The following is a 27,966-nucleotide window of genomic DNA, read 5'->3' as shown; positions in this document are numbered from 1 at the left end:
GACAGGTTTAGTAGTACCTGGGTGTAAAAGAAAATAAATAAACTGAAGGAAAATAAAAGAAAATTATTGGAAAGTAGGGGAAAATTTTAGCGTCATTTCCCAGGATATAAAAGGGCCTAGAACCTAAAAAGCGCGTCAGAATCAAGTGCCGTGTCTAACCCCTAAGTTGGGATATTAAACCTCAACGTTCACCCAGAAAACAAAAAAATAAAACAAATAATTATAAATTATTTTTCAAAAAACATTTCAAATATTTTATTTAAAATTGTGTCTTTTTTTTTTAAATGTTGTGGGCAGATTACCAACTACGTAAGTTTTAATTTTGGTGCTTGTATTTAGTAACAAGTAGTGATTGTTTGGTGTTGTGTTTATTTTATTCTTCATTTAAGATTGCACCAACAATTTAAAAGAAGACATCAACTGTCCTCCTCGACGATCCAAAAGGGAGGAGGGCAGCAACATTTTATTCAACCATTTGAAAATTATCCATAAAAATACATCGGGGAAGCCGAAATAACCTTATTATGATTTTTTGGTTTTTGCTGTGAACCACACATATGATTGCCTGGATCATTGAAGAATTGATGTAAACCGTGCGTTTCTGGTGCTTGCCAAGAGAACCCTTTCTTTGCTGAATTGAGTAAAAGATTGATGTAAGCCTTTGATGCCAGGTAAATTAAATAGTGAAATCCCCCGTTTACACTGCTTACGAAGAACGAATTTATTTAATTGACGGCCATTTCGCGCATGAGCGCCAATTATCAAAAAAGAAAAAAAAAATTACCTGAAATGAAAGTAATGAGAAAACTTTGAATTAATTCTTAATATAAAAAAATATCTTGATTCTAATTAATTTGATTTTTATCGTAAACTAGATATATTTTAAAATAAGTTGTGTTGTCCATACTCAATATTTAATTCTAATTTTTTATTTATGTGAGGGTTATTAATGCCGCCATTTAATATTAATCGAGTGTAGGATTACTTCTCAGCAAAATTATCATAAAAGGATTTAAACAAAAAAATATTAAGACTACCAATGAACAGTCTAATCACCGCTTAAGAGAGCTCTTTTAGGTAGGGAATTTGTTAGAATTTTATTGTGTGTGGCCGAATTGGCATTGTAATTGGAAAAGAGAGGTAATCTGAGTCAGTGACTCGCCATTTTGTCCCTAATTCCGGTATTAATAATTCATTTTTTGTGATTATGAATTTTTGTTAGTAGGTTAAGAGAAAAAAATGACTAAGCCATCAATATATTTTTATGCTTGATTGTCAAGAAAAATTATGTGCTAGTTTTGTGTTATAAAGGGGGGTAATACGATGTAAATTGCTAGGTAAGTGTGTGTGGAGCACGGGGCCCTTTTAATAATGACTGATGAAACGGACTAAAGGGTCAAGGTTGGGCGGGCTATGTGTGGGTGCAATTTTCCATCAAGCACCTTTGTCACTGGTATATGTAGGGTTGTATTTGTTGTTTGTGTTCTTGTCTTTTTATGTTCAAATTCAATTATTGTTTATCCCCTTGGGCTGATGGTGCCAGGGTTGGGACCGCCTTGAGAACAGCTCCCCTGAACTAGCTGGATACCCCACCACAGTGCCGCATAAGCCGGATTTTAACAATATGGCGCCCAATTTAAAAAAAAACGAATCATAAAATGATTTAATTTCAATACACAGTGCAATACCACCAGTGCGCTGTAAAATAGACCTATGATGCAATAAACCAAAAAGACAAATATCGCATTTTCTTATAATGCAAATTTTGCAACCACAATTTCCCTTATGAAATTGTGTTAAATGTGCAATAATTAGCTATAAGTATGAGAAAATTAGGATATTTGTTTTAAAAATTCCAAAATGGTCAAGTGCAATAGCTCTTGTTCGTCTAATGTAACAAATGATGTATTGTTTATGACCTGTTCTGTTTATGTGTATATGTTTTGTGATAAGTAGTTTCAATAGTCGTTAGAGAAAACATAAGGGGAAATGTGCAATTGCTTCAGTGACGAAGGTATCACAGAGTGCATTGCGCAAAGTACTCGTGTACGTGATCTCTTTTCTTACTAATATAGGAAAACTGCCGTCGTGTTTGATCTAATTATGTGTTTGTTCAGTAACGTTAATTATTAATGAGCAATATACCGTGACAACCAATAAGGACACATCGAATTAACATGAATAAAAAAAAAAGAAACTAATGTTCCTAAAAAAAAAAAATATAAAAATCCACACACTTTCATAACCAAGCAATTGAAAATTCATCTTATGCCCTCTTATATGTATGTTGAAAATTAAAAGTAAAAAAAAAAAATAATCTTTAATATTTTGTGTTATTTGATTTTATGTATTGTTTGTTAAGTTCATTAACGTATTAATAACTTGTTTATCCAGTAATTTTTTTATTTAGGTAAATCTGCTTTCATTTTTTCATACAATATTTCTTTCCACAACATTTTTGTTTATATCATTGCCAAAACGTATATAAAAATCACTGTTAACATCCGAGTTGACCTATTAATTATCATTATAAAATCTAATGAGTGAACAGATAGGTGGGAAAAGACGTAGCAAAAGGAATCGTTTGTCAGCTTTTGATGTTAGTGTATTTTCACATCAAGCTCCTAGACCCAAAACGAAGAAGAAAATAGATTATTGTGATATGATAATAATAGTGCAATATAGGTTATAAATTTGTGTCGTGAACGTCCAATTTTATCTACCTATTTTTGTTTTTTTTTTTTTTTAATTATATCATAATATTCTTGCCTCTTTTTCTATAGTAGTCATTAGCATGATAGTACATAACTTAAATTGCCCGGCCAATAGATCTCAGGGTGTGGGAGTTCCCCACGTTGGGTCTGGAGACAGGCTAAAAGTAAGCTCCAAATAAACTAGTATAAAAAGTCTAACCACCTTAATATAGCATGTCAACTATAAACGAGTAAACCAAAAAAAATCAAGGAATTGTTGCATGCCTTATAAATCTTTAAAAATCACAAATCAAACCAAAATCCCTTAATTCAAATTAAGAAGCTATAATTTTTACACCCACAGTGAAAGCAATCTACCTGGAAAGGGGATTTGTTTTCAAAGACATATTAACCCCAAACCCCATTGAAATAATAGGACATATTATCTTTTCAAACTGAAAATCACAACCCAATGGGATAATTTTATTAATCTGTGTTCAGTACAATCTGGGTTCCCTATGATAAGGAATTTTAAATATAGGAAAACAAACGATCTAATATATCATAAAATGTTTATACATCACAAAAAATAATAATAATAAGGAAGGTATACTAAAATAGAAATATTATACAAATACGTCAAGTCCAATTCAATGGCGGCAGAAAAGGTGTCAATTCTTTATTTGTTTTTTTTCCACGTAGTCAACAATAATGAAACATATTCACGGAAGGTGATCATAGCCACTCCTTCCACAGGTAGAAACCAATTATCAAATAATTGCAAACGACATTCAAAGTATACATTGATATCACAAATTCAATTTTAATAAATTAAAATATTCCGAAGACAACAGATATTTTGCACCATTAACATTTCATATTAATAATCACATTCATCACCTTTGGCTAATATTAATGCCACCAAGGCCCTGTCTCACTGTCAGTCAGCTGTCCCAGTATAATATAAATAGAAATGCTAAACTCACCTAAAAACAATCAGCAGCAACCATTTAGCGTTGGTGTAAACACGGGAGTTCTCGCCATTCATAATGATTAAATGAGCCAACTTGTCCATTGATGCAAAACAAAATTGATGTTGGGTAAAACACACACTGGTGGTTGAAAGGTACACAATTTTTGGCAACATTCCTTACGCGAACAAGAACTGAAAATACACAACAACAACAAAAAAACCAGAATTAATCAACGAAAGTAACATTTCTCTGTTTATAGTTATTCAACTGAACAAATGACTATGAGTTGAATGCATTAAAATTATTTGTTCTTTCTTAAAATTTTTCTTCTTATTTCTTCACATTGTTTGTTTTTTTGTTTACACACATTTCCTTTCACGTTTTTCATTTGTTTAATCATTTACTTGTAGCCACAAAAACACACACACGCACATAAACATATGTCATGAGGGCAATCAGCCTGTTTATTGTTTCTCTACTGCATAACAAAAAAAGAAAACACTTTATTGTGAAGACCACATCATCACCATCATCCACCACCATTGTTCTTATATCAACATAACACAACAATAATTTTTCTTAGGAATTCTGGAACGTATGAGAACACTTTTGGCCTTGCCTTTTATTGAGTAAATCACAATCTTATTAGGAACTAAATCGCTCTTGGAATGTCATTCAAAGACTATCACTTTTCATAACAAATCATTTTATTCCTTCAAATTCACTTATGGTCTTGTATGGGATCAGTAATTTTAACCATGAATTCACTAAATATATTAAAAACACATTCACATCAATCCAGCAGCATGTTATGACCACGCATCGCCGACTGCTATATCCGGCCACTCAGTACCCTCAGGGTGAGTTCTCAACCTATCCGAGGTCAGCCAGTGGTCTAACAGAAAAAAAATGAACAAAACTACATCAATAAACAATAACACAACACACACAGAGAACATCCATCGGGATACAGGTCTCTTGGTGTTCAAGACCCCACTCAGCCCACCCTTCCATGATCCATATTTTCCATCCTCATTCCTATGGACCCCATAACCCAGTCTATCCTAACGCTTTTCCCTCAAACGACCATTTTTCCTCCCAAATCAAAAAGTCACTCCATGTTCATTCTTATAACATCAGTACAAAAACATATCTTTATTCATAATAATAATTAAATAAAACATCCTAAAACTACAAAAAACATGTCATATTAATCTGGACGTAACTGAAATTTTGAATCGAGATTTACGTTAAAAAAAATACTTTAAAACAGGACCTACAATAATCCTGCAATGGGGTGACTGGTCAATACAGACCAAACTATGCTTAATTCAGATATTCCTACCTAATTGAGCTCAGTTAGATGGATTACGACCTTTGGACAACATAAGAAAACAGTCCAAACTCTAATCAAATACCCCTATCACGGTTATTTGTACTGCCCTTCACAACGTAAAATAAAAAAAAATAATAATGAAAATCAAAGGTCAATAAATATGATATAAAAACATTTGCAAGGAAAATCAAGATAAATATCACTAAATATAAAGTTAATAAAAAAAATACTTTTCAAATAAACAAAAAAACACGAACATACAAAACAAATACATTTATCTCATGACATCAATATGTCGCTATTTTGATATGCGCCTGAAGGGCGACTTTAATTTTCTTGTCTTAGTTCTGATTATGGCAGCTTTAGTGGTAGGAACAGTTCAATTGATGTAGAACAGTCTGGCAATGGGAAGAGTAGAATACTCTGTGAATGGTTTTTGTCGCCACTGTTATATGGGCAGCAGCTGACGACCACAGGGTGTTCAGTAACTTCCACTTTTCTGGACAACGGCGGCGATTGGCCGGCAGCACTATGATCTCCGGCCGACGTCAAAGATTCAAATATCAAGGATTTTGTATTCGCTTTTTTATAATATTTTTGGGCCAATCGCACACAAACACCACTATTTTTCAACAACACTCTGTCCTACCTTGCCTCTGCTGTGCTCCTTTATTTCGTATAAGGGTTTTCCTTCCACTAATGTCCACTAGATCTGTCGTCTTTGTGGGTATTTCCCAAAACAAATTTCACTGTGTGATGGAGACTCCTTATGTTTTCAGCCCAAGGAACTCCTATTCAATAAAAAGAAGATCTATGTACTCTCAATCTCACGTCAACATTGGCGTTCACTTTTTTTTATAAACATTCAGACACTTACTTTGCACAATTTAGTGAAATATTTAATTTTATTTAGTATATGTCTCTTATTCACCAATAGGTTGAAAGAAAAACTTCTAGCACTTCGTCTGCACAGGAATTTACTAAGACAATATGGCTATTTTCTAACCAATTTTGCCTTTTATAGGTGTCTTTTCCAAAAAAAATATATATATTTTCCAAAAAAATCTCTCATTCTACTTGCATGAGTATTGAAGTGCCTCTCTCTTTTTTTTTATAACGTTTTTTTTTGTTATTTATTTGGAAATTCAATTTTCATATATAGCGTTAAGCCGCTCTCATATGCCTGCTATCAGAGACGGCAAATTTCATACCACCAACCTTGTACTGTTTAATACAGGTGGTGTAGACACGGCTATCTGAATGGCAGCTGTCAATTCTCTGACAGCTGACATTAGAACACAAACTATATACAATGGCACAACGCAAATTAAGAATCTGGAGAAAATTTAATAATTTTACGCCTACAAACACTCAAAAGATACAAATTTTGTTATTGGTGTATAGCTCTTGACGACGTTGACCCACACCAACCCATCACTGCTGGTAAATATGAGAAATTACCATATAAAAGCATAATTATCGTTTGTACGGTTGTGTGTTTACTTGTACGACACAAAAAAAACACATTGATGATTCACAATGGCATAAAAGGTAAGTAAACATATTGACTTCTACGTTTATTTACCCCAATTATTTATGAATTTTCTCCAGTTTCAGACATTTTTTTTCCCCATGCCATACTGCTGTACCTTTTGTACTTCCTGGAGCAGACATGTACCAGCATATTGAATATGGCTGGATGCAACCACACAGTCGTGTTACAGAAGATAAGGGAGTGTCATCTTGGCATGATGTATTTTAGCCTGTGGCTAGTGATCGGCTTGTTATTGACCCAACCGCAACAAAACTCCGGCTGAGAGGAGCTGGCGACCGAAAAGACGGTGTGCGGGTTAACGATGCGGTTTTTGCACTAGTTCTGATCAATCATCTAGGCCTTTGATGACCATACGTGGGGAACTCCTACACCCTGACGTCTCATCAGCCGGGCAACCATTAGGGAAGTATTTTATGAAATTCACCTTGGAATTAGTGTACTTTGTGACTATTTTCTATAGGTACCCCCACCCTTTTGTGTTGTGCTCCGTATGATGGCTCTTACTGAGCATTTTATAATGATCTTCCTGTCATGTTGCAGACGATATTCTCGGACCTGGATGTAAGTATTTAGTGTAAACTAGGGCTAAACACATATAGGGACATTCTCAATTTAATATTTAGCCTATATTGCGCATAGTTTTCCTAGTATCACACGTTTCTACTGCACCCAGAGGTAGAAATGATAAAAGTTTTTTCTTTCATTCTTACCTTTTGAGGTCTTTCGCATGAGCTACTCCCAATGGTTGACCTTTAAGGTCCTCGAGCTCATACATGTTGTTCCCCTTTAGTCGACTTATCCTACACTTGGTAAATTTCCGGGCGAATTTAGCATTGAAATTCTTCTGGAAGTCACTAAGGAGATAGTTTCGACGATACACTTCCTGTCCGGGGGCGAACTTCGTCACTCGAGCCCTCTGGTTGTATCGTCTGGCACTTGCTTCATAGGCCTGGTGCATATTTTGTCTTATTTTCTCCCTAATGAGTTTCAAGCGGTCCTTTTTGTCCAAGTCTATGACCTCATGATCGGAAAGTGACTTCAACTTTCTAGCTAGGTTGTAGTCTGTCCCCTTAGTGTACATGTGGTACCCAAAGAGCGCAAAAAAGGGCGTTTCTCCTGTGGCCGCATGTACCGAAGTGCGTAAAGCACATTCGATTTCGGAGAGGTAGAGGTCCCAGTCCCGATGATCATTTTCCAGATACGATCTGATGGCGGCAAGGACGGACCGGTTAACCCTCTCCGACGCGTTTGACTGCGGGGAGTATGGGGCAGTTTGCAGATGATTTATCTTGTAGGCACCAATCATTTCCTTGAATTGTTTGGAATTGAATTGGGCCCCGTTGTCACTATGGACAGTCTCGGGGACACCGAATTTGTGGAAAATCTCTTCAATGAGAAACTTAACCACATTGCTAGCGGTGGCATCTCTCATTGACTTCAAAAAAACGAATTTTGAAAAGTGGTCAACTACAACGAAGGTATATGCATTTCCACTCTTTGATCGGGGATATTTCCCCAGGAAATCGATATATATCTTTTGGAATGGCCGTTCCGTTACAACCTCATTCCCTATAGTTGTTTGGGTGTTGTAGTTGGCACTTTTAACCTCTTTGCAAGTTTGACATTGTCCTACATATTGGCGGACTTGCGAGGTCATATTTGGCCAATAATATCGTTGTTTTAAACGATTTAGGGTCTTGGTCATTCCACCATGTGCCACTGTTGGTAGGTCGTGGGCTTTTTGTATCAATGTGTGGGTAACCGATTGCGGTATCCACAGCCTCCACTCATACTCGGCTAAATCCTCGTTACCTTCGGATCGTATTCTTTTAAATACCATCCCATTATCTACTTTAAGGTCCGGCAGCCGCTCTTTATTTGATTCTATGGTCTTCTTTAATTCTTCGTATTCCTGTTCATTGAAGGCATTAATGTCAAAATCGACCATTTCATTGGTTGTCAGCTCGTGGATTGTAGGCAGCCTAGACAATGTGTCTGCTACAATATTATCCTTGCCCTTTCGATGTTCGATTTGGAAGTGGAAAGCTTGTAGCTGCAATGACCAACGGGCGAGCCTCCCACTCAGATCCTTCAAATTCATCAGCCACTGGAGACTTGCATGGTCTGTTATGACAGTGAAGTCCATAAGTTCGACATAAGGTCGGAACTTTTTCACTGCCATAACAGCCGCGAGACATTCTTTCTCCGTTACACTATAGTTTCGCTGGCATGAATTGAGTTTCTGAGAGAAGAATGCAATGGGGTGCTCGTCCCCCTGGTCATTGAGCTGAAACAATACGGCCCCAATGCCATATTCTGAGGCGTCGCATTGTATGAAAAACCGTTTAGTAAAATCCGAATGGCGAAGTACTGGGGCTGAGGTTAACGCCATCTTGAGGTTTTCAAACGCTTCGATAGCTTCCTTGGTCATGTTGAACTTTTTTGCCTTTTTTAAAGTGTCGGTCAAAGGTGCAGAGATGGCCGCGAAATCCCGTATAAAACGACGGTACCACCCTGCCGTCCCAAGGAAGCTTCTTACCTCTCGGGCATTTTTGGGAATGGCTATTTTTCTTATGGCCTCTACCTTTTCCGGATCAGTTTTTAGCTTTCCGCCACCTATCACGAATCCTAGATATTTCAGTTCCTTAAAGCAGAACTGTGATTTTTTTAGTCCAATTGTCAATTTCGCTTTTTTAAGGCATTGAGCTACCTCTTCTAATAGCTTTAAATGTTTATCAAAATCTCTAGAGATCACAAGTAGATCATCTAAATATACAAATACGTTTTCTTTGAGGCGGCTGGGGACGACCTTGTCCATCAAGCGACACAACCTTTGTGCCGCGTTGCATAGCCCAAAGGGCATGACGCGAAATTGGTGCAAGGGTCGTCCCGGTACCGTGAAGGCAGTATACTTTTTGCTTTCGTCATCTAATTCTATTTGCCAAAAGGCGTATTTTAGATCGACGCTACTTATAAAATAAGTCTCGTCGATCCTACTCAATATTCCATCTATATTTTGGAGAGGATATGCATCCTTCTCCGTTAGCTTATTTAATTTCCTGGCGTCTAGACAGAAGCGGTTTTTGCCGGGCTTGCGGACTATGGTAGTCCGGTTGCTCCACGGACTTTCGCTCTCTTCAATGACGTCTAGTTTCAACATATTGTCTATTTCGTCGAATGTTATTTGTTGTACCGCCGGAGATATAGGGTAATGCCTATCCTTCACCGGTTCGGCCCCCTGGACTAATTTAATGGTGTGTTTTTCAAGATCCGTGCGGCCAAGGCCTTTTTCTTCAAAAGTATCAAACTTTTTAATCACCTCATTCAGTCTTTGTTGTTGGTCGGCCGTCAGATGGTGTGGTTTCAATTTATGTTCCACATCGGGATTCTTAAAGGCATCAACAACTTTTTCGACATTTATCTCTTCAATAGCTATCAAATCTGGTGCCAACTGAAACTTCTTCCAAAAATCGATACCTAAATAAAGACATTGTTCCAGATCGGGACATAAAAGTAAGACGATGTCCCCTTTTTTTCCTTTGTACTCTACCTCACATTGGATTTTCCCTAGCACTCGGAACGCTTGTCCACTAGCCGTAGTTATGTTGTGGAATACTGGTTTAATCTCGAGGTCTAAATCGTCAATAAATTCGCGGCACCCTTTTCCGAGTAAGCTAACGGATGCCCCTGTATCCAGTAGCCCACTAATCCTTTTTCCTTTGAGGGCTATTTCGGCGTATATTCGGGGATCGTTTTGAACGGCATTCGCACGTGTGATAGCCTCTACTAATTCTCTTCTATATTGCCTCTTTTCCGCAGTTTTTTGACGAATTTTTATTATGCGTTTTGGCAAATTTGACGCTGGCCCATCATCACTGAATATTTTTGCCCTAACTCTATCATAGTTTTCCTGCCTGTCCTCAACTGATATATAATGTCTGCGTTTAGAATACGAGTTGTTTTGCTTGCCAATGGACTCGTCGATTACTTTTTTTTCATTATTTTCGTTTACGGTCTTTGTAATTATCGTTACTGGATTTATGCTGCAGGATTCTCCGAGGGACGTGCATCTCCTGCCTTCTCCACATCCCTCCTCCTGTTTCCCGATTGGCAATTAGGGCATACAGGAGTTTGTGATAAACTATGGTCCCACATCATTAACGTAATGAACCAAAATTGTTTGCTGGGAAGTTAAAGAACTCCCTAACTTGATTTGATTTTTTGTTATTCCCCGTTGCTGTGAGTGTTCTTCCATCAACTTGTATAGCCAATCGAAAACCCCGTCTGTTCGCATTGGCAACGCAGCCGGTCTAAGCTTTTAGTTTGCTGAGCCACCCCCACATGCTGGTGTAGCTCAGGGGATGCGTGTCCGCTTATGACTCCAACGGACCGAAGTTCAATCCACGACGTGATCGAATCATTTTTTTATTTCTTAATATATATATTTTTTTGCATTCTCTACCCTAACGGTTCTATTGGAGACTTTTTTAGGTACCTTTCTAGGTGTTAGTGAGCACATATAATCAGATCGAATTTTGTGAGATTAATTTAACTTTTCGTTAAATGTTCTCATCTAAAAATATGGATAAAGCAATATCTAGTGGTGAAATCCCACTAAAAATGAGATTAGCCCTCTCCTTGGTTTAAATGTTAGAAGATCTTGCTTTTGCTTTCCTGAACCAAACACGAAAACACACATCAATAGTGGAAACAGATTCTTAATAAACTTAGAGTTTTACAATCAGCCTAGAGAAAGCAAAAGTGTAATTAAATCTTTAAATATCATTGCAAACCAAAATCTTTTACACCGAAGTGTATTTTCATTAATTTCAAAATAATATAACCGGTCGCAAATCAAAGAAAACTCACAAGAAATACCAAGGAACTGTACCGAAAACCGATACTCTAATTGTATAAATTGTAACTAAACTGTGTATAAAGTGTTTTGCCAAATACTAAGATCGCTATAACTATCCTCATTTCGGCCCTCCGATTCTTGAGCCGTAAATGGGGATCCATCTTTTATTCGCAAACAAAAAACACAAAAAAAGTTGTGCAAAAACCACCATCAGTCACAGTGATTTCTTAAAATTTGGGAGAATACAAATCGTCTAGAATTGTCTAAGTCCAGCTGTGCATATCGAGCAACTTTTCTTTTAATCCATTGTCATTGTTGTTGGGACTTAAGGGTTGGCCAAATTTCATCTGTGTAACTATCGGCCATTTTGGAAAAACTTCGGAATCCCACATCCGTAATGCCGAATGTAGAATTACTTGATACGACTAAATTCTCCACATTATAACAGTTTGCATTGGGTTCGGAATTGTGGAATAATTTACAATTAAAAAAACCATCAATTAATACAACTCGGAGACTGTGCGGCGCAACACAAGAACAGCAACGACAGCAGTTTAACCATCCAGTGGGCTAAAAATAGCTACAGTCCATTTCTGATTGGCTGATGATTGTGCACAGACACTAATGCTTGTTACAGCACTAAAACCTATTTAAAGCCAAAGTTGACAACAGCCGCAATAGCCCAAGTAGTAAGCGGGCGTTGTATCTTATCAACAAGTCAAGGGACCTGAGTTCGATTCCTGACTCCGACGTTAGTTAATTACAAATTTAATTTTAGGAAACCAAAAGGTTTTGCCTTATAAGTATAAATAATCATCCAAAACTTAAGCTCCATAAAGTATGCAAACATTTCCAAAGCCTTAATAAGTGTCTTAAAATATTTACAGCCTTCATCATTATCCTCATAATCCTTCACCCACATACGTACGCTTGTTCATCGAGGCCTCGGCGATCTTCGTAGGAGTGGCTCAAAGGATTGTAGCCAGAAATTAAGAGTGAGTTTTGAGTTATAACAAACCAAATGTGTAAAAAAAAATAACTTTGAATTATTTGCATATAAATCCTTAAAATTGGTGTCAGCAAAGCGATCTTTAAACCATAATTTCATTTCCTTAAATTTATTCATTTTTTTATTGAACCCAATAAATTGGGCTAAATGACCCTTTTAACCAAAATTAAATAAAGTAAATCATAATTAAGGTTTATGGTAAAAAGATCCCTTTGTTACATTAATCTTCTTGAGAGCTTATTTTATTGCTATATCTTTTATTATTATCTGTTGGATCCTTCCAACATCATATATTATCCTACTGATTTACAAAATCTCAAACTAAATTCGATTATTATTCTTGGCTTCATTAAACTTATAATTAATTCTGTCTTTTTGAAAGGACAATCTCATTTATAGTACTGTATTTTTATCGAGTGTATGCACCCAAATAACTATTAGATAAAGTCATGAATATTATGAAAATTATACCTTTATCCATTATAACTATTATTATAAATATATTTTCTTGAATTATAATTTTAAAGGATAGTTTTTTTTTATTAAAATATAATCTGGTTATTACCAAGATGTTCCCTTAATTTGCTATTTTTCTTACTGATGGTGAGGTAAGATAGACAGGTAAATCTGCAAGTATGGGGTCTCCACAAAAATCCAAAGCCCTTGAGACCATGGTAGGGTGGGTTTTAGAGGGTCGGACTCCAATCGTCATCTGGAGTTCCGTTAGCTGCAATCTGAGGTTGATCTTTGTTTTATTTCGCTTTAATCTGATTCAACAGGGGTGCAGTGTTGAATAGATACTTGGTTCATCTACATTTAGTTTCATTTTAGTAATTCGGGAGTCTTAAATAATATTTTTTGTTTATGTGTAGGTTGAATAATTTTGAGAACAGTAAAGACACGGACTCCCCCACCCGACTGATAGCTAGCAGTATTAATGGCTCCCATTAGTCTTTTTGGTCTCGATACAAATACAACACCAATTTCCATCATTCAGGTCCGGCCTGGTACAAACGGTACATTACATAAATAGAATGGCGCCCATCGTGGGGCAACCACAATCAAGTCCTTTTAGACAAGAGCATTTCCTGCACAAGGAAAATTTTATCACCTAAGCGTAGAGTTGTAATTTCTTTGCGAATTATTCTCGTAAGAGAATAAATTGCTCAGGATTTACAATTACATGTTTCTGCCAACATTAGGTATTGATTGCCCCCAATAATTTTTTATTATACACTTAATTTAGATTTCAATATATAGGTTTTTGATAAGATTATTTTGATGCAGGATACGGTGGTTGGAATACTTGTTGAAGTTCTGTGGATTTTTCAGATTTCTGGTGTCTTCGGAAAACTGACCGAGAATTCTCTCAACAATATTTTCTAACTTCGACTGAATGCTTCAGAGCACTTTTGTCAAATCCGTTAGCATTTGTTTTTTTTCCATGAATTTCTTATTTATTGTCGGCTGAGATACCGTCAACCTGATATTTTTTTTTTGGATTAACTTTAATGTTGCTAACTGCGACTTGAAGTCCAGAAATGTCAGTTCTGCTAAGAAAAAAAAACTGACGGTTTGTCGTTAAAAAGTATTTACGGGGAAAAAATATATGCTCAATAGCCCAATTTGTTTTTGTCCTAATCAAACCTCAGATTCACAATATGTCTATTTTTTTAGTTTACCCATATCTGCCTCACCTACATCAGTAAGAAATGTTACTAATTCCATTAAGATTTGATAAACCCTTTCTAATTACCCCGTTTGTTTGGTAAAGTTATATGGTACAAGCAATTTAATCGCAGTTTCCAATTGTTATTTCTTAACTTTTGAGTTTCAATTTGGTTTGCTTTCTCATCGAATTAATTCGAGTGCACTCCATTATCAATTCCTGTTATTTCTATTATACAAAAATAAAATGTCTATTCCCCGTAGTCCTATTTCAAATCCAATTACGGAAGCCAAAAATACCGTAGATGAGGAGGTTAAATGTCCTTCCTGTAATAAAGTCCTGCTTGAGCAAAGTCAAGAATGTTTTATCCTTGATATATGCCAGCACATTTTTCACAAAGAATGCATAGAGGAGGCCTTGTCCAATTCATCCAAGTGCCCTTCATGCAACGAAACTTGCGAACTTGCAAATCTGAAGAAGTATCCGATAGTAAGTTTCGATTCAGTCGAAATAGCAACCCAGACCGGTGCTATTAAGAAGGGTTCTTCTTCCTATCGTGGTAAACCTCGTGGCGCAGCGGCTAATCGTCCAGTTACCCGCAACTTCAGTAAAACCCTATTTAGTGAACCTTTTAATACAAGCCAGGATTTTGAATTTCCTCCTCCAAATAGTCTGATTGAGGTCAGAAATAATCCTCAAACCCCTTTAAGCAATTCAAATCCTTACCTCAGTTCTCCTCAACAATATCAAAAGTCCCAAGGGCATGGTAATCCTGGGCAGAACTCTAAGCAGTCGGTTACTACTACGTATTATAAGACGAATGAGATTGACTACTCTCGCATCAATCGTATGATTGAAAAAAGTGTGGCGAAAGTCTTTCAAAATTTAAATTTAGGAAACCAGCACCAAAATCAAGGTGCAATTCAAAACGGTAACCCAACAAACAATAATTTCGATAGAAATTCCAATCCCCCAGCTATTGGTTCCAATGAAAATAGAAATTCAGGTAATTTTTCATCTAACTCCGAAGAACCTTATCAGTTATTGCGTCCAGATCGAATTACTCTCATTCTCCAAAACTGGCACATCCAATTTGATGGATCTAACCATGGTCTGTCAGTGGAGGAATTCCTATATCGGGTGAAAACCTTAACTAAGGAACACCTAAATAATAATTTTGAATACGTATGTAAAAATCTTACGATACTTTTATCCGGAAAAGCCAAAGAATGGTATTGGCGGTACCATAAAAGTGTAGAGTCCATACAATGGACCCAATTTTGTGGAGCTTTACGCTCACAGTTCAAAGATCTGAGGTCGGATTTTGACCTAATGGAGATGATAAGAAATCGGAAGATGAGGGCTAACGAATCGTTCGATTCCTTTTACGACTCAATTTGCTCTATAGCAGACCGTTTGCGTAATCCCATTCCAGAAGAAGAATTGGTTGAAATTTTAACAAGGAATTTAAGAACCGAGATTCGACACGAATTGCTATACGTCCCAATTTTTACCATAGCTCATCTGAGGAAACTCGTACAAATGCGAGAAAACTTAGTTAATGATGAGTCGTTCAAAAGGAATTCAATATCCAAACAAAATTTTCCAAATAATTCGAATTCTCGTAGAAACATTGCAGAATTGCAGTGTGGAGAACAAGGGGAGGGAGAAATGACTTCTGAGGTATGTGTGGATGCGATTAGGAAGGATCCATCGAATGTAGTTTGTTGGAACTGTGACGAAAGCGGCCATTACTGGGACGATTGTCTCCAGGATCGCACAGTTTTTTGCTATGGGTGTGGTACCAAAAAGGTATACAAACCACAATGCATAAAGTGCTCAAATCGCAAAATGTCCACACAGACAAAAAACTGCATGAGCCAACAATTAAATCGAAGTCCATAGTACCAGCTGAATCGATCCCCATGAGTGAACAAAACCTTGACCAAACACCAAAAGTAACTATTCTTAAATCAGATTTGAAAATTTCGCAGCCAGTCCCAAAGATTTTATACCCAATTCGTCCATTTCACGAGCGATATCAAATATACTTAGAAAAAAGAAATCAAATATTTTCTGTAGCTGAAGTTTCAGTAATAGAAAATAAAAGTTCGAAAAGGTCGACTCGACGACTTAGGCAATATTACAAACGACGTAAATTGGCTTCTAAATATATTATATCTACAATTTTAAATGACCCTAAAGATAAACGATTTTATGCGAAAGTTAATTTCTTACATTTCACCGAATATGGTTTATTAGATACAGGGGCCAATATATCTTGTATTGGTTCTGATTTGGCAACTCAAAATTTTATGAAATATCCTGAGTTTACACCAGGAAAAACTTCTGTTAGAACAGCCGATGGGTCAGTTCAGAGGACTTTGGGGTCCCTACAGGTTAAAATGTGTTTCCGTGGGGAAAGTCACCTTATAAAACTCCTAATTGTTCCCTCAATAACTCAACGATTGATATTAGGGTTAGATTTTTGGAAACTTTTCTGCCTAGCCCCAGATATTTTTGACTGCCCAATCACAACTACACCTTCAAATGTTCCTTATAGTCCTGCTATTGCATCTGCTCTTGAATCGTCGGTTTGTTCTATCGGAACGACAAATCCGACCACTGTATATCCCCCAAACACTTCTGAAATGTTTAAATACCCATTGACACCCAGCCAACAGAGTCAATTGAGTGCCATAATAGATATGTTTCCAAATTTTTCGAAACAAGGCCTAGGTAGAACGTCTTATTTAAAACATCACATTGAGATAGGAGAGGCAAAACCAGTGAAGCAACGATTTTACCCCGTCTCTCCCGCCGTGGAGAATTTAATGTATAAAGAAATCGATCGTATGCTTTCACTTGGTGTTATAGAACCCTCAGTGTCCGCCTGGTCCTCGCCCATGCGATTAGTGGTTAAACCAAATAAAGTTCGCTTATGCCTTGACGCCAGGAAGTTGAACCTCGTTACTAAAAAAGACGCCTATCCTCTGCCCAGTATTGAAGGGATCTTTGCTAGATTACCCAAAGCTAACATCATTACAAAACTGGATCTTAAAGACGCATACTGGCAGATAGGTCTGTCTGAAGATTCGAAGGCGTTAACAGCTTTTACAGTGCCCGGAAGGCCACTGTATCAGTTCGTGGTTATGCCTTTCGGGCTCTGCACAGCCCCGCAAACAATGTGTCGATTGGTTGACATGATCATCCCGCCCGATTTAAGATATTGCGTTTTCGGGTACTTGGATGACATAGTCATTGTTTCCGAAGACTTTAAAACCCATTTGTCCATTTTAGTACGAATAGCTCATGAGTTGTCCAAAGCCAATTTAACCCTTAATGTGGAAAAAAGCCAATTTTGTGTGACACAAACCAAATATCTTGGGTATGTCATCGGCAATGGAGGTATCCATACTGATCCCGAAAAAATCGATTCGATTCTCAGTTGGCCTATTCCAAAAAGTATAAGGCAGGTTAGGGGATTCTTAGGTCTGGCGGGCTGGTACCGCAGATTTATAGAAAACTTCTCCACTATAACCTTTCCAATATCTGAAACACTGACTACAAAACAAAAATTCAAATGGACTCCTCAAGCCCAAGAAGCATTCGACATCATAAAAACCCGTCTCACCACAGCACCCGTCCTGTCTAATCCGGATTTCACCAAAAAATTTTTTTTACATTGTGATGCTTCCGATTATGGCATTGGGGCTGTGTTAGTGCAGTTGGATTCCGAAGGAAATGAAAAGCCAATCGCTTTTATGTCCAAAAAATTAAATACATCCCAGAGAAACTATAGTGTGACGGAACGGGAATGCCTAGCAGCGGTTGAGGCGATCAAAAAGTTTAGGTGCTACTTAGAATTACAAGAATTCGAAGTCGTAACCGATCACTCGTCCCTGCTATGGCTCATGAAACAGCCCGACCTGACCGGAAGACTAGCACGCTGGGTTTTTAAGTTACAGGCATACAAATTTACGATTAGCCATCGCAAAGGTACAGAACATATTGTTCCGGACGCTTTGTCCAGAATACATGTGGATGAACTTGCTGGAATCGAAGAAATTGGACCTGAAATTGACCTTAATTCCCCGAGTTTTGAAGACCCTGACTATAGGAGTTTGAAAACCAAAATTAATGAAATCCCTTCTAAATATCCTGATGTCAAAATAGTAGATAACTTTGTGTACATCCGAACCGAACACTCTACTGGAGATCCAGTACAAGAAAGCCTATCTTGGAAGCTCTGGATCCCCGAAAACTTAAGAAGCTCATTGATCACGAGATTTCACAATTCCCCTGTGGCCGCACATGGTGGAATAGGAAAAACCGTAGACCTCCTACGCAGGAATTTCTTTTGGCCAGGTATGGTTTCCGAAGTCCGTGAATTTGTCCGCAACTGCGAGACGTGTAAAACCACCAAACATCCTAACGTAAGTCTGAAACCTGAAATGGGAAAATCTGTACATATAACTAGACCTTTCCAAAGGCTATATATAGACATTTTAGGGCCATACCCGAGGTCGAAAAATGGCTATATAGGAATTTTTATAGTCCTCGACTATCTCACAAAATACCATTGGTTGTGCCCACTAAAAAAATTTTCGGCAGCTCCCTTACAAAACTTTTTATTAAAAGATATATTTCACGCCTATGGCGTTCCCGAGCAAATTGTGAGTGACAACGGAACTCAATTTAAATCAAACGAGTTCAACACATTTTTAACTCAGTTCGGAGTAAAACATATTTATACGGCTCTATATTCACCACAAGCGAACGCCTCTGAGCGTGTTAATCGCTCAATAATAGCTAGCATTCGAGCCTATTTGAAATCCGATCAGCGGCAATGGGATGAAAAATTGTCCTATATAAGCTGTGCATTAAGGAACTCCATACATCAGGCGATAAAGTGTTCTCCATACTTTGCAACGTTTGGTTTTAACATGGTCACTCATGGAGACACTTATTCCCTACTAAAAACACTAAATATACTTGACGAACCACATTGTATACTGAACAGAGAGGATCAGCTTCAACTGATCAGAAAAGATCTTAAAACTAACATCTCCAAGGCCAACGATATCAACAGAGACAAGTATAATTTACGTACTCGACCAATATCCTTCACAGAAGGACAACCGGTATTCCGTCGAAATTTCGCACAAAGTTGTGCAGAAAAGAATTATAATGCTAAACTAGCCCCAGTCTTTCTGCCAGCTAAAATTAGGAAAAAGGTAGGCACAGTGTACTACGAATTAGAAGATCTCGAGGGTAAGTTCGTAGGAACTTACCACGCAAAAGATATCAGACCATAATTTATATGTCTAATTCCAATTGATATCGTAATCAAATGATCGATATCACTTGGTTTTGTGATAAACTATGGTCCCACATCATTAACGTAATGAACCAAAATTGTTTGCTGGGAAGTTAAAGAACTCCCTAACTTGATTTGATTTTTTGTTATTCCCCGTTGCTGTGAGTGTTCTTCCATCAACTTGTATAGCCAATCGAAAACCCCGTCTGTTCGCATTGGCAACGCAGCCGGTCTAAGCTTTTAGTTTGCTGAGCCACCCCCACATGCTGGTGTAGCTCAGGGGATGCGTGTCCGCTTATGACTCCAACGGACCGAAGTTCAATCCACGACGTGATCGAATCATTTTTTTATTTCTTAATATATATATTTTTTTGCATTCTCTACCCTAACGGTTCTATTGGAGACTTTTTTAGGTACCTTTCTAGGTGTTAGTGAGCACATATAATCAGATCGAATTTTGTGAGATTAATTTAACTTTTCGTTAAATGTTCTCATCTAAAAATATGGATAAAGCAATATCTAGTGGTGAAATCCCACTAAAAATGAGATTAGCCCTCTCCTTGGTTTAAATGTTAGAAGATCTTGCTTTTGCTTTCCTGAACCAAACACGAAAACACACATCAATAGTGGAAACAGATTCTTAATAAACTTAGAGTTTTACAATCAGCCTAGAGAAAGCAAAAGTGTAATTAAATCTTTAAATATCATTGCAAACCAAAATCTTTTACACCGAAGTGTATTTTCATTAATTTCAAAATAATATAACCGGTCGCAAATCAAAGAAAACTCACAAGAAATACCAAGGAACTGTACCGAAAACCGATACTCTAATTGTATAAATTGTAACTAAACTGTGTATAAAGTGTTTTGCCAAATACTAAGATCGCTATAACTATCCTCATTTCGGCCCTCCGATTCTTGAGCCGTAAATGGGGATCCATCTTTTATTCGCAAACAAAAAACACAAAAAAAGTTGTGCAAAAACCACCATCAGTCACAGTGATTTCTTAAAATTTGGGAGAATACAAATCGTCTAGAATTGTCTAAGTCCAGCTGTGCATATCGAGCAACTTTTCTTTTAATCCATTGTCATTGTTGTTGGGACTTAAGGGTTGGCCAAATTTCATCTGTGTAACTATCGGCCATTTTGGAAAAACTTCGGAATCCCACATCCGTAATGCCGAATGTAGAATTACTTGATACGACTAAATTCTCCACATTATAACAGTTTGCATTGGGTTCGGAATTGTGGAATAATTTACAATTAAAAAAACCATCAATTAATACAACTCGGAGACTGTGCGGCGCAACACAAGAACAGCAACGACAGCAGTTTAACCATCCAGTGGGCTAAAAATAGCTACAGTCCATTTCTGATTGGCTGATGATTGTGCACAGACACTAATGCTTGTTACAGCACTAAAACCTATTTAAAGCCAAAGTTGACAACAGCCGCAATAGCCCAAGTAGTAAGCGGGCGTTGTATCTTATCAACAAGTCAAGGGACCTGAGTTCGATTCCTGACTCCGACGTTAGTTAATTACAAATTTAATTTTAGGAAACCAAAAGGTTTTGCCTTATAAGTATAAATAATCATCCAAAACTTAAGCTCCATAAAGTATGCAAACATTTCCAAAGCCTTAATAAGTGTCTTAAAATATTTACAGCCTTCATCATTATCCTCATAATCCTTCACCCACATACGTACGCTTGTTCATCGAGGCCTCGGCGATCTTCGTAGGAGTGGCTCAAAGGATTGTAGCCAGAAATTAAGAGTGAGTTTTGAGTTATAACAAACCAAATGTGTAAAAAAAAATAACTTTGAATTATTTGCATATAAATCCTTAAAATTGGTGTCAGCAAAGCGATCTTTAAACCATAATTTCATTTCCTTAAATTTATTCATTTTTTTATTGAACCCAATAAATTGGGCTAAATGACCCTTTTAACCAAAATTAAATAAAGTAAATCATAATTAAGGTTTATGGTAAAAAGATCCCTTTGTTACATTAATCTTCTTGAGAGCTTATTTTATTGCTATATCTTTTATTATTATCTGTTGGATCCTTCCAACATCATATATTATCCTACTGATTTACAAAATCTCAAACTAAATTCGATTATTATTCTTGGCTTCATTAAACTTATAATTAATTCTGTCTTTTTGAAAGGACAATCTCATTTATAGTACTGTATTTTTATCGAGTGTATGCACCCAAATAACTATTAGATAAAGTCATGAATATTATGAAAATTATACCTTTATCCATTATAACTATTATTATAAATATATTTTCTTGAATTATAATTTTAAAGGATAGTTTTTTTTTATTAAAATATAATCTGGTTATTACCAAGATGTTCCCTTAATTTGCTATTTTTCTTACTGATGGTGAGGTAAGATAGACAGGTAAATCTGCAAGTATGGGGTCTCCACAAAAATCCAAAGCCCTTGAGACCATGGTAGGGTGGGTTTTAGAGGGTCGGACTCCAATCGTCATCTGGAGTTCCGTTAGCTGCAATCTGAGGTTGATCTTTGTTTTATTTCGCTTTAATCTGATTCAACAGGGGTGCAGTGTTGAATAGATACTTGGTTCATCTACATTTAGTTTCATTTTAGTAATTCGGGAGTCTTAAATAATATTTTTTGTTTATGTGTAGGTTGAATAATTTTGAGAACAGTAAAGACACGGACTCCCCCACCCGACTGATAGCTAGCAGTATTAATGGCTCCCATTAGTCTTTTTGGTCTCGATACAAATACAACACCAATTTCCATCATTCAGGTCCGGCCTGGTACAAACGGTACATTACAAGTTTTCGTGTTGGGTTTTCCACACCGGTAGCAGAAGAGAGATCTCTCAGAGGACGGACAATCCCTAAACATGTGTCCATCGGCTCGGCAGTTCCAGCATTTTAGAGGTTTGATTTGCTGACTCTTCACTCGAATCGCCGATATATCGTCTGTTGGATTCGTATCTTCATACTCCTCCTCAAACTCGATCTCACTTACTTGCCTCACCGGGCGTGGATGAGATGGTACTGGAGTCCTGAGGTCCCTTTTAGGGAAATTTTTCTCCACGTCCTTACACTCAATCCGCAACATCTCAACGGTAGCGACAGTCATTGGGTATATAACCGCCTTAATATTATCTCGCAAGTTGACTTTAATAATATTGATCATATCTTGATCAGTTATTGGATGTTGCAGACGAGAACGGAGTTGACCCATGGTGTGGAAATATGTGTCAATCGGTTCGTTGGCCATCTGTTTTCGGTCCACTAAATCTCTCATAGCCTCGAATGGCGATTTAGTGGTCCGGTATTGACACAAGAGGGCGTCCTTCAACCTGATCCACTGACTAAAATCATGTGTTCTTTGCCCTTGCCAGTACCATTCCAACGCTGGTCCCGAGACTAACAATCGAAAGTCACGCAATATCTCCTCCCACGGGATCTGATATTGTCCCTGTAAACGCTCCAAGCGAAATATGAATTCTTCTATGGTCAGTTTTTGAACATTTCCGTCGAAATTCAATCCGAATTTGTCCACCCTAATCTTTAGATTCTCGTTTTTTGATGGAACCGGAGGGTTGGCTGGAGGATTTGCCGGATTACCAGTCGATGACATACTGTTAATGGGCACCTGAGGAGGTACACTGCCACTAGTAATAGGGGTCTCGAAATTCACCCCCCTGGGAGTCGTATTATTGGCCGATATACTTATCCTTTCAACCGTTTTTACTAATGCGTCTAACGTTTTTCTAATTTCCTGCATTTCATTTACTACTATACCCTTTATTTTGTCGTTTAGGTCTCTATCCGTCGGATTCCTTGAAGTCCCTGGTGTCGAAAAGCGTTCTCCACCACTATCTCCCCCTAGCTGTGCAGGGCCCGGAGCTGGGGCTTGTGAATTCGTTGTACCTGGGCGATTAATAATCGTTGCAGATAAGTCTCGTATTGGTTCGTTGTTTTCTGCCATATCTAATTCTGTTTCTTTTGTTCTTTTCTTTTTAGGTATTATTTTGTCCAAATCCGAGGGAGCATCAAAAGCTGGAGGCCAGTTTCGTTTAGTCGCAGAACGGGTTATCATTCCCTGGAACACCTACTGTATTTAAATATCTTATTTGAATATGCTTATCAATCTGTCACAGCTAATGGAATACGCAAATCTTTTACTATATATTGTCACTTTACTACTGGTTTTTGTTATCTAACTATCGTTTAATACGAATGTCAATATATATAAAAGTAAAATTTATTTAATTCTGTTTACTATTCACCAAACAGGAGGTTCATGGTCGTCTAATTAAGGGACTCTGTCAGGCGAGGGTATAAAAGTATCAGATCTCACTATACTGACGAGCTTCAGGCTTTCTACAAACCCACTGTGTAGGATTTGGTTTGAAACAATGTCAGCTCTGAAGATCAAATACATAACTAAATAAGTATTCTTTAATTAAAGTGTTTCCCTTTGAATGTTCTTGACAACATTTATGGATTCTCTAGATAGGATTCGGAAACCATGGCAATCCTGTTTATTCTTTTACTAAAACTGAAGTTCTCATGGTCATTGGCCTATTAATACTCTACTTACGGCTTCTACTCTTGCCGCAATGGCTATCATTCTGTCCACTCGAAATCCTATATATAAGAGATCTTTTAATAAAAAAAACTAATTCACTAACAGACAAACACAGGTCAAAAACACAACATTCATAGTTACACATGACGAACTAGAGCTTGCACCTGACCATTAAAATTTTCCTCTAGGCTAACACTACCATAACTAAATCTAATATTGCACTTTTCAACAGACACTATTTCGTAGTTCTGGTTGCAATACTAATTAGTTATTGTTAGATTAGGACTAGAAGATTTGGGTTATTTCCTTTAATATCGGGCTATTTCCAAGTGCCTAGATTTTATTGCACTTATCTACACTCTTCCAATCTCACTGTCGAAGTGACACAGAAGACACTTTTTTGGTTTGGGCGCCATTACTGTTATGACCACGCATCGCCGACTGCTATATCCGGCCACTCAGTACCCTCAGGGTGAGTTCTCAACCTATCCGAGGTCAGCCAGTGGTCTAACAGAAAAAAAATGAACAAAACTACATCAATAAACAATAACACAACACACACAGAGAACATCCATCGGGATACAGGTCTCTTGGTGTTCAAGACCCCACTCAGCCCACCCTTCTATGATCCATATTTTCCATCCTCATTCCTATGGACCCCATAACCCAGTCTATCCTAACGCTTTTCCCTCAAACGACCATTTTTCCTCCCAAATCAAAAAGTCACTCCATGTTCATTCTTATAACATCAGTACAAAAACATATCTTTATTCATAATAATAATTAAATAAAACATCCTAAAACTACAAAAAACATGTCATATTAATCTGGACGTAACTGAAATTTTGAATCGAGATTTACGTTAAAAAAAATACTTTAAAACAGGACCTACAATAATCCTGCAATGGGGTGACTGGTCAATACAGACCAAACTATGCTTAATTCAGATATTCCTACCTAATTGAGCTCAGTTAGATGGATTACGACCTTTGGACAACATAAGAAAACAGTCCAAACTCTAATCAAATACCCCTATCACGGTTATTTGTACTGCCCTTCACAACGTAAAATAAAAAAAAATAATAATGAAAATCAAAGGTCAATAAATATGATATAAAAACATTTGCAAGGAAAATCAAGATAAATATCACTAAATATAAAGTTAATAAAAAAAATACTTTTCAAATAAACAAAAAAACACGAACATACAAAACAAATACATTTATCTCATGACATCAATATGTCGCTATTTTGATATGCGCCTGAAGGGCGACTTTAATTTTCTTGTCTTAGTTCTGATTATGGCAGCTTTAGTGGTAGGAACAGTTCAATTGATGTAGAACAGTCTGGCAATGGGAAGAGTAGAATACTCTGTGAATGGTTTTTGTCGCCACTGTTATATGGGCAGCAGCTGACGACCACAGGGTGTTCAGTAACTTCCACTTTTCTGGACAACGGCGGCGATTGGCCGGCAGCACTATGATCTCCGGCCGACGTCAAAGATTCAAATATCAAGGATTTTGTATTCGCTTTTTTATAATATTTTTGGGCCAATCGCACACAAACACCACTATTTTTCAACAACACTCTGTCCTACCTTGCCTCTGCTGTGCTCCTTTATTTCGTATAAGGGTTTTCCTTCCACTAATGTCCACTAGATCTGTCGTCTTTGTGGGTATTTCCCAAAACAAATTTCACTGTGTGATGGAGACTCCTTATGTTTTCAGCCCAAGGAACTCCTATTCAATAAAAAGAAGATCTATGTACTCTCAATCTCACGTCAACATTGGCGTTCACTTTTTTTTATAAACATTCAGACACTTTGCACAATTTAGTGAAATATTTAATTTTATTTAGTATATGTCTCTTATTCACCAATAGGTTGAAAGAAAAACTTCTAGCACTTCGTCTGCACAGGAATTTACTAAGACAATATGGCTATTTTCTAACCAATTTTGCCTTTTATAGGTGTCTTTTCCAAAAAAAATATATATATTTTCCAAAAAAATCTCTCATTCTACTTGCATGAGTATTGAAGTGCCTCTCTCTTTTTTTTATAACGTTTTTTTTTGTTATTTATTTGGAAATTCAATTTTCATATATAGCGTTAAGCCGCTCTCATATGCCTGCTATCAGAGACGGCAAATTTCATACCACCAACCTTGTACTGTTTAATACAGGTGGTGTAGACACGGCTATCTGAATGGCAGCTGTCAATTCTCTGACAGCTGACATTAGAACACAAACTATATACAATGGCACAACGCAAATTAAGAATCTGGAGAAAATTTAATAATTTTACGCCTACAAACACTCAAAAGATACAAATTTTGTTATTGGTGTATAGCTCTTGACGACGTTGACCCACACCAACCCATCACTGCTGGTAAATATGAGAAATTACCATATAAAAGCATAATTATCGTTTGTACGGTTGTGTGTTTACTTGTACGACACAAAAAAAAACACATTGATGATTCACAATGGCATAAAAGGTAAGTAAACATATTGACTTCTACGTTTATTTACCCCAATTATTTATGAATTTTCTCCAGTTTCAGACATTTTTTTTCCCCATGCCATACTGCTGTACCTTTTGTACTTCCTGGAGCAGACATGTACCAGCATATTGAATATGGCTGGATGCAACCACACAGTCGTGTTACAGAAGATAAGGGAGTGTCATCTTGGCATGATGTATTTTAGCCTGTGGCTAGTGATCGGCTTGTTATTGACCCAACCGCAACAAGCATTTTCATTATATCCACCTATTTCATTTTTTCTCACATATTTAACACACTGTTTTTACGATTATAAAATACACCTTTTCTGGCGAACATTGCTGGTTGATGATCATATTCACATTCGTACATGTTTTTGTCATTACGCGATGAACACCTTTGGGATGAGTATGCACTGTAGGTCAGGTAGCAATTAACAGGAATCTGGAGCAAAACAATTTAGCTGTTGAGATAGTTTTTACACGTGATTTTTTTTTGTGTGATTCTTAATGAAACCAAATTCTTTATGAGCACTTTAACACTATTGTCCATACACCATGCTTTGAGATGGAACTCACCTAACGATGACCGGCAGGCAACAGCAAATGTGGCTCAGGCAATGTTGAATTTTCCATGCAGTAAACTTTTCCATGAGTTGTTGTCATGAAACGACACAAACTGCAATTCACAAAACGTGACAAGAGACATAGGTAAAGGAAATTGTTGATGTTGCTAGGTAAATCTGGTACACCCAAAGTATTAAAATCCACTAAGGTTTATCTGTAAGGAAAGGAAACAAAGTCATAATTACTATAAAATAAAAATGAACATTTGCAACAAAGAAATACATTACCTGCGGACATGTGCGGTCAGCACAGCGTTGGCTGAGCTCCATTGAAATCGTCATGACGCAGTTACAAAAGGCAGCGTAATAGTAAAGGGCTGCTGTTGCGTCGTACAGTCATGATGGAGACTTGATAGCATGTACATACAAACATGTGTGTGACTGGCGTGGGTCGAACAATTGTGACTGTGTTGGTTCCATTAAAAAGTCCATTCATATGTGTGACTTGTGTACGTGACATGTACGAGTAAATTGCCCGCGAAATGCAAGTTTTTTCGCATAGCGGCACCCTCCATTCACATACACATAAGCATATTGTCAATGATGGATAGGAATAATTGTGTGTAGAGCAAGCGTATGTTAATACACGTAAAGGAAATTATTTCAATGAATACACATTTTTCTAGAAAGATAAGGAAAATTATGCGAATCAAAGACTACACGCACATCCCCATTCTTATTGCAAGGCACTAGAATGGTGAAGTTTTGTTGCGTGGTCTTTGCAGTTTTTTTTTAATAAAAAATGAAACGAAAAACCCGACAACATTTCTTCGCACAACCGACCGAACAAGACACCGTTTTAAAAATGAGGCGCGGAAACGGCAAGTAGATGCTGGTGAAT

The 27,966-nt window shown here is 37.1% G+C and overlaps 2 long non-coding RNA genes across 2 annotated transcripts; one reads left to right on the top strand and one right to left on the bottom strand.

Moving 5' to 3' along the window:
• LOC141400686 (uncharacterized) lies at positions 1–3,536 on the top strand. Its single transcript, XR_012412172.1, has 2 exons — positions 1–309; positions 390–3,536. It is a non-coding gene; the product is annotated as an uncharacterized lncRNA (long non-coding RNA).
• Positions 231–27,966, bottom strand: LOC141400685 (uncharacterized). The gene is made up of 4 exons (XR_012412171.1): positions 27,354–27,966; positions 27,079–27,280; positions 3,680–3,858; positions 231–784 (listed from the first exon to the last, which is right to left on the bottom strand). It is a non-coding gene; the product is annotated as an uncharacterized lncRNA (long non-coding RNA).

Source organism: Musca autumnalis, unplaced genomic scaffold (assembly GCF_047663935.1).
Source record: "Musca autumnalis isolate F117 unplaced genomic scaffold, ASM4766393v1 scaffold_4, whole genome shotgun sequence".
NCBI lineage: Eukaryota > Metazoa > Arthropoda > Insecta > Diptera > Muscidae > Musca > Musca autumnalis.
Note: the sequence above shows the minus strand (reverse complement) of the source record. Positions and strands in the feature narration are given on the sequence as shown.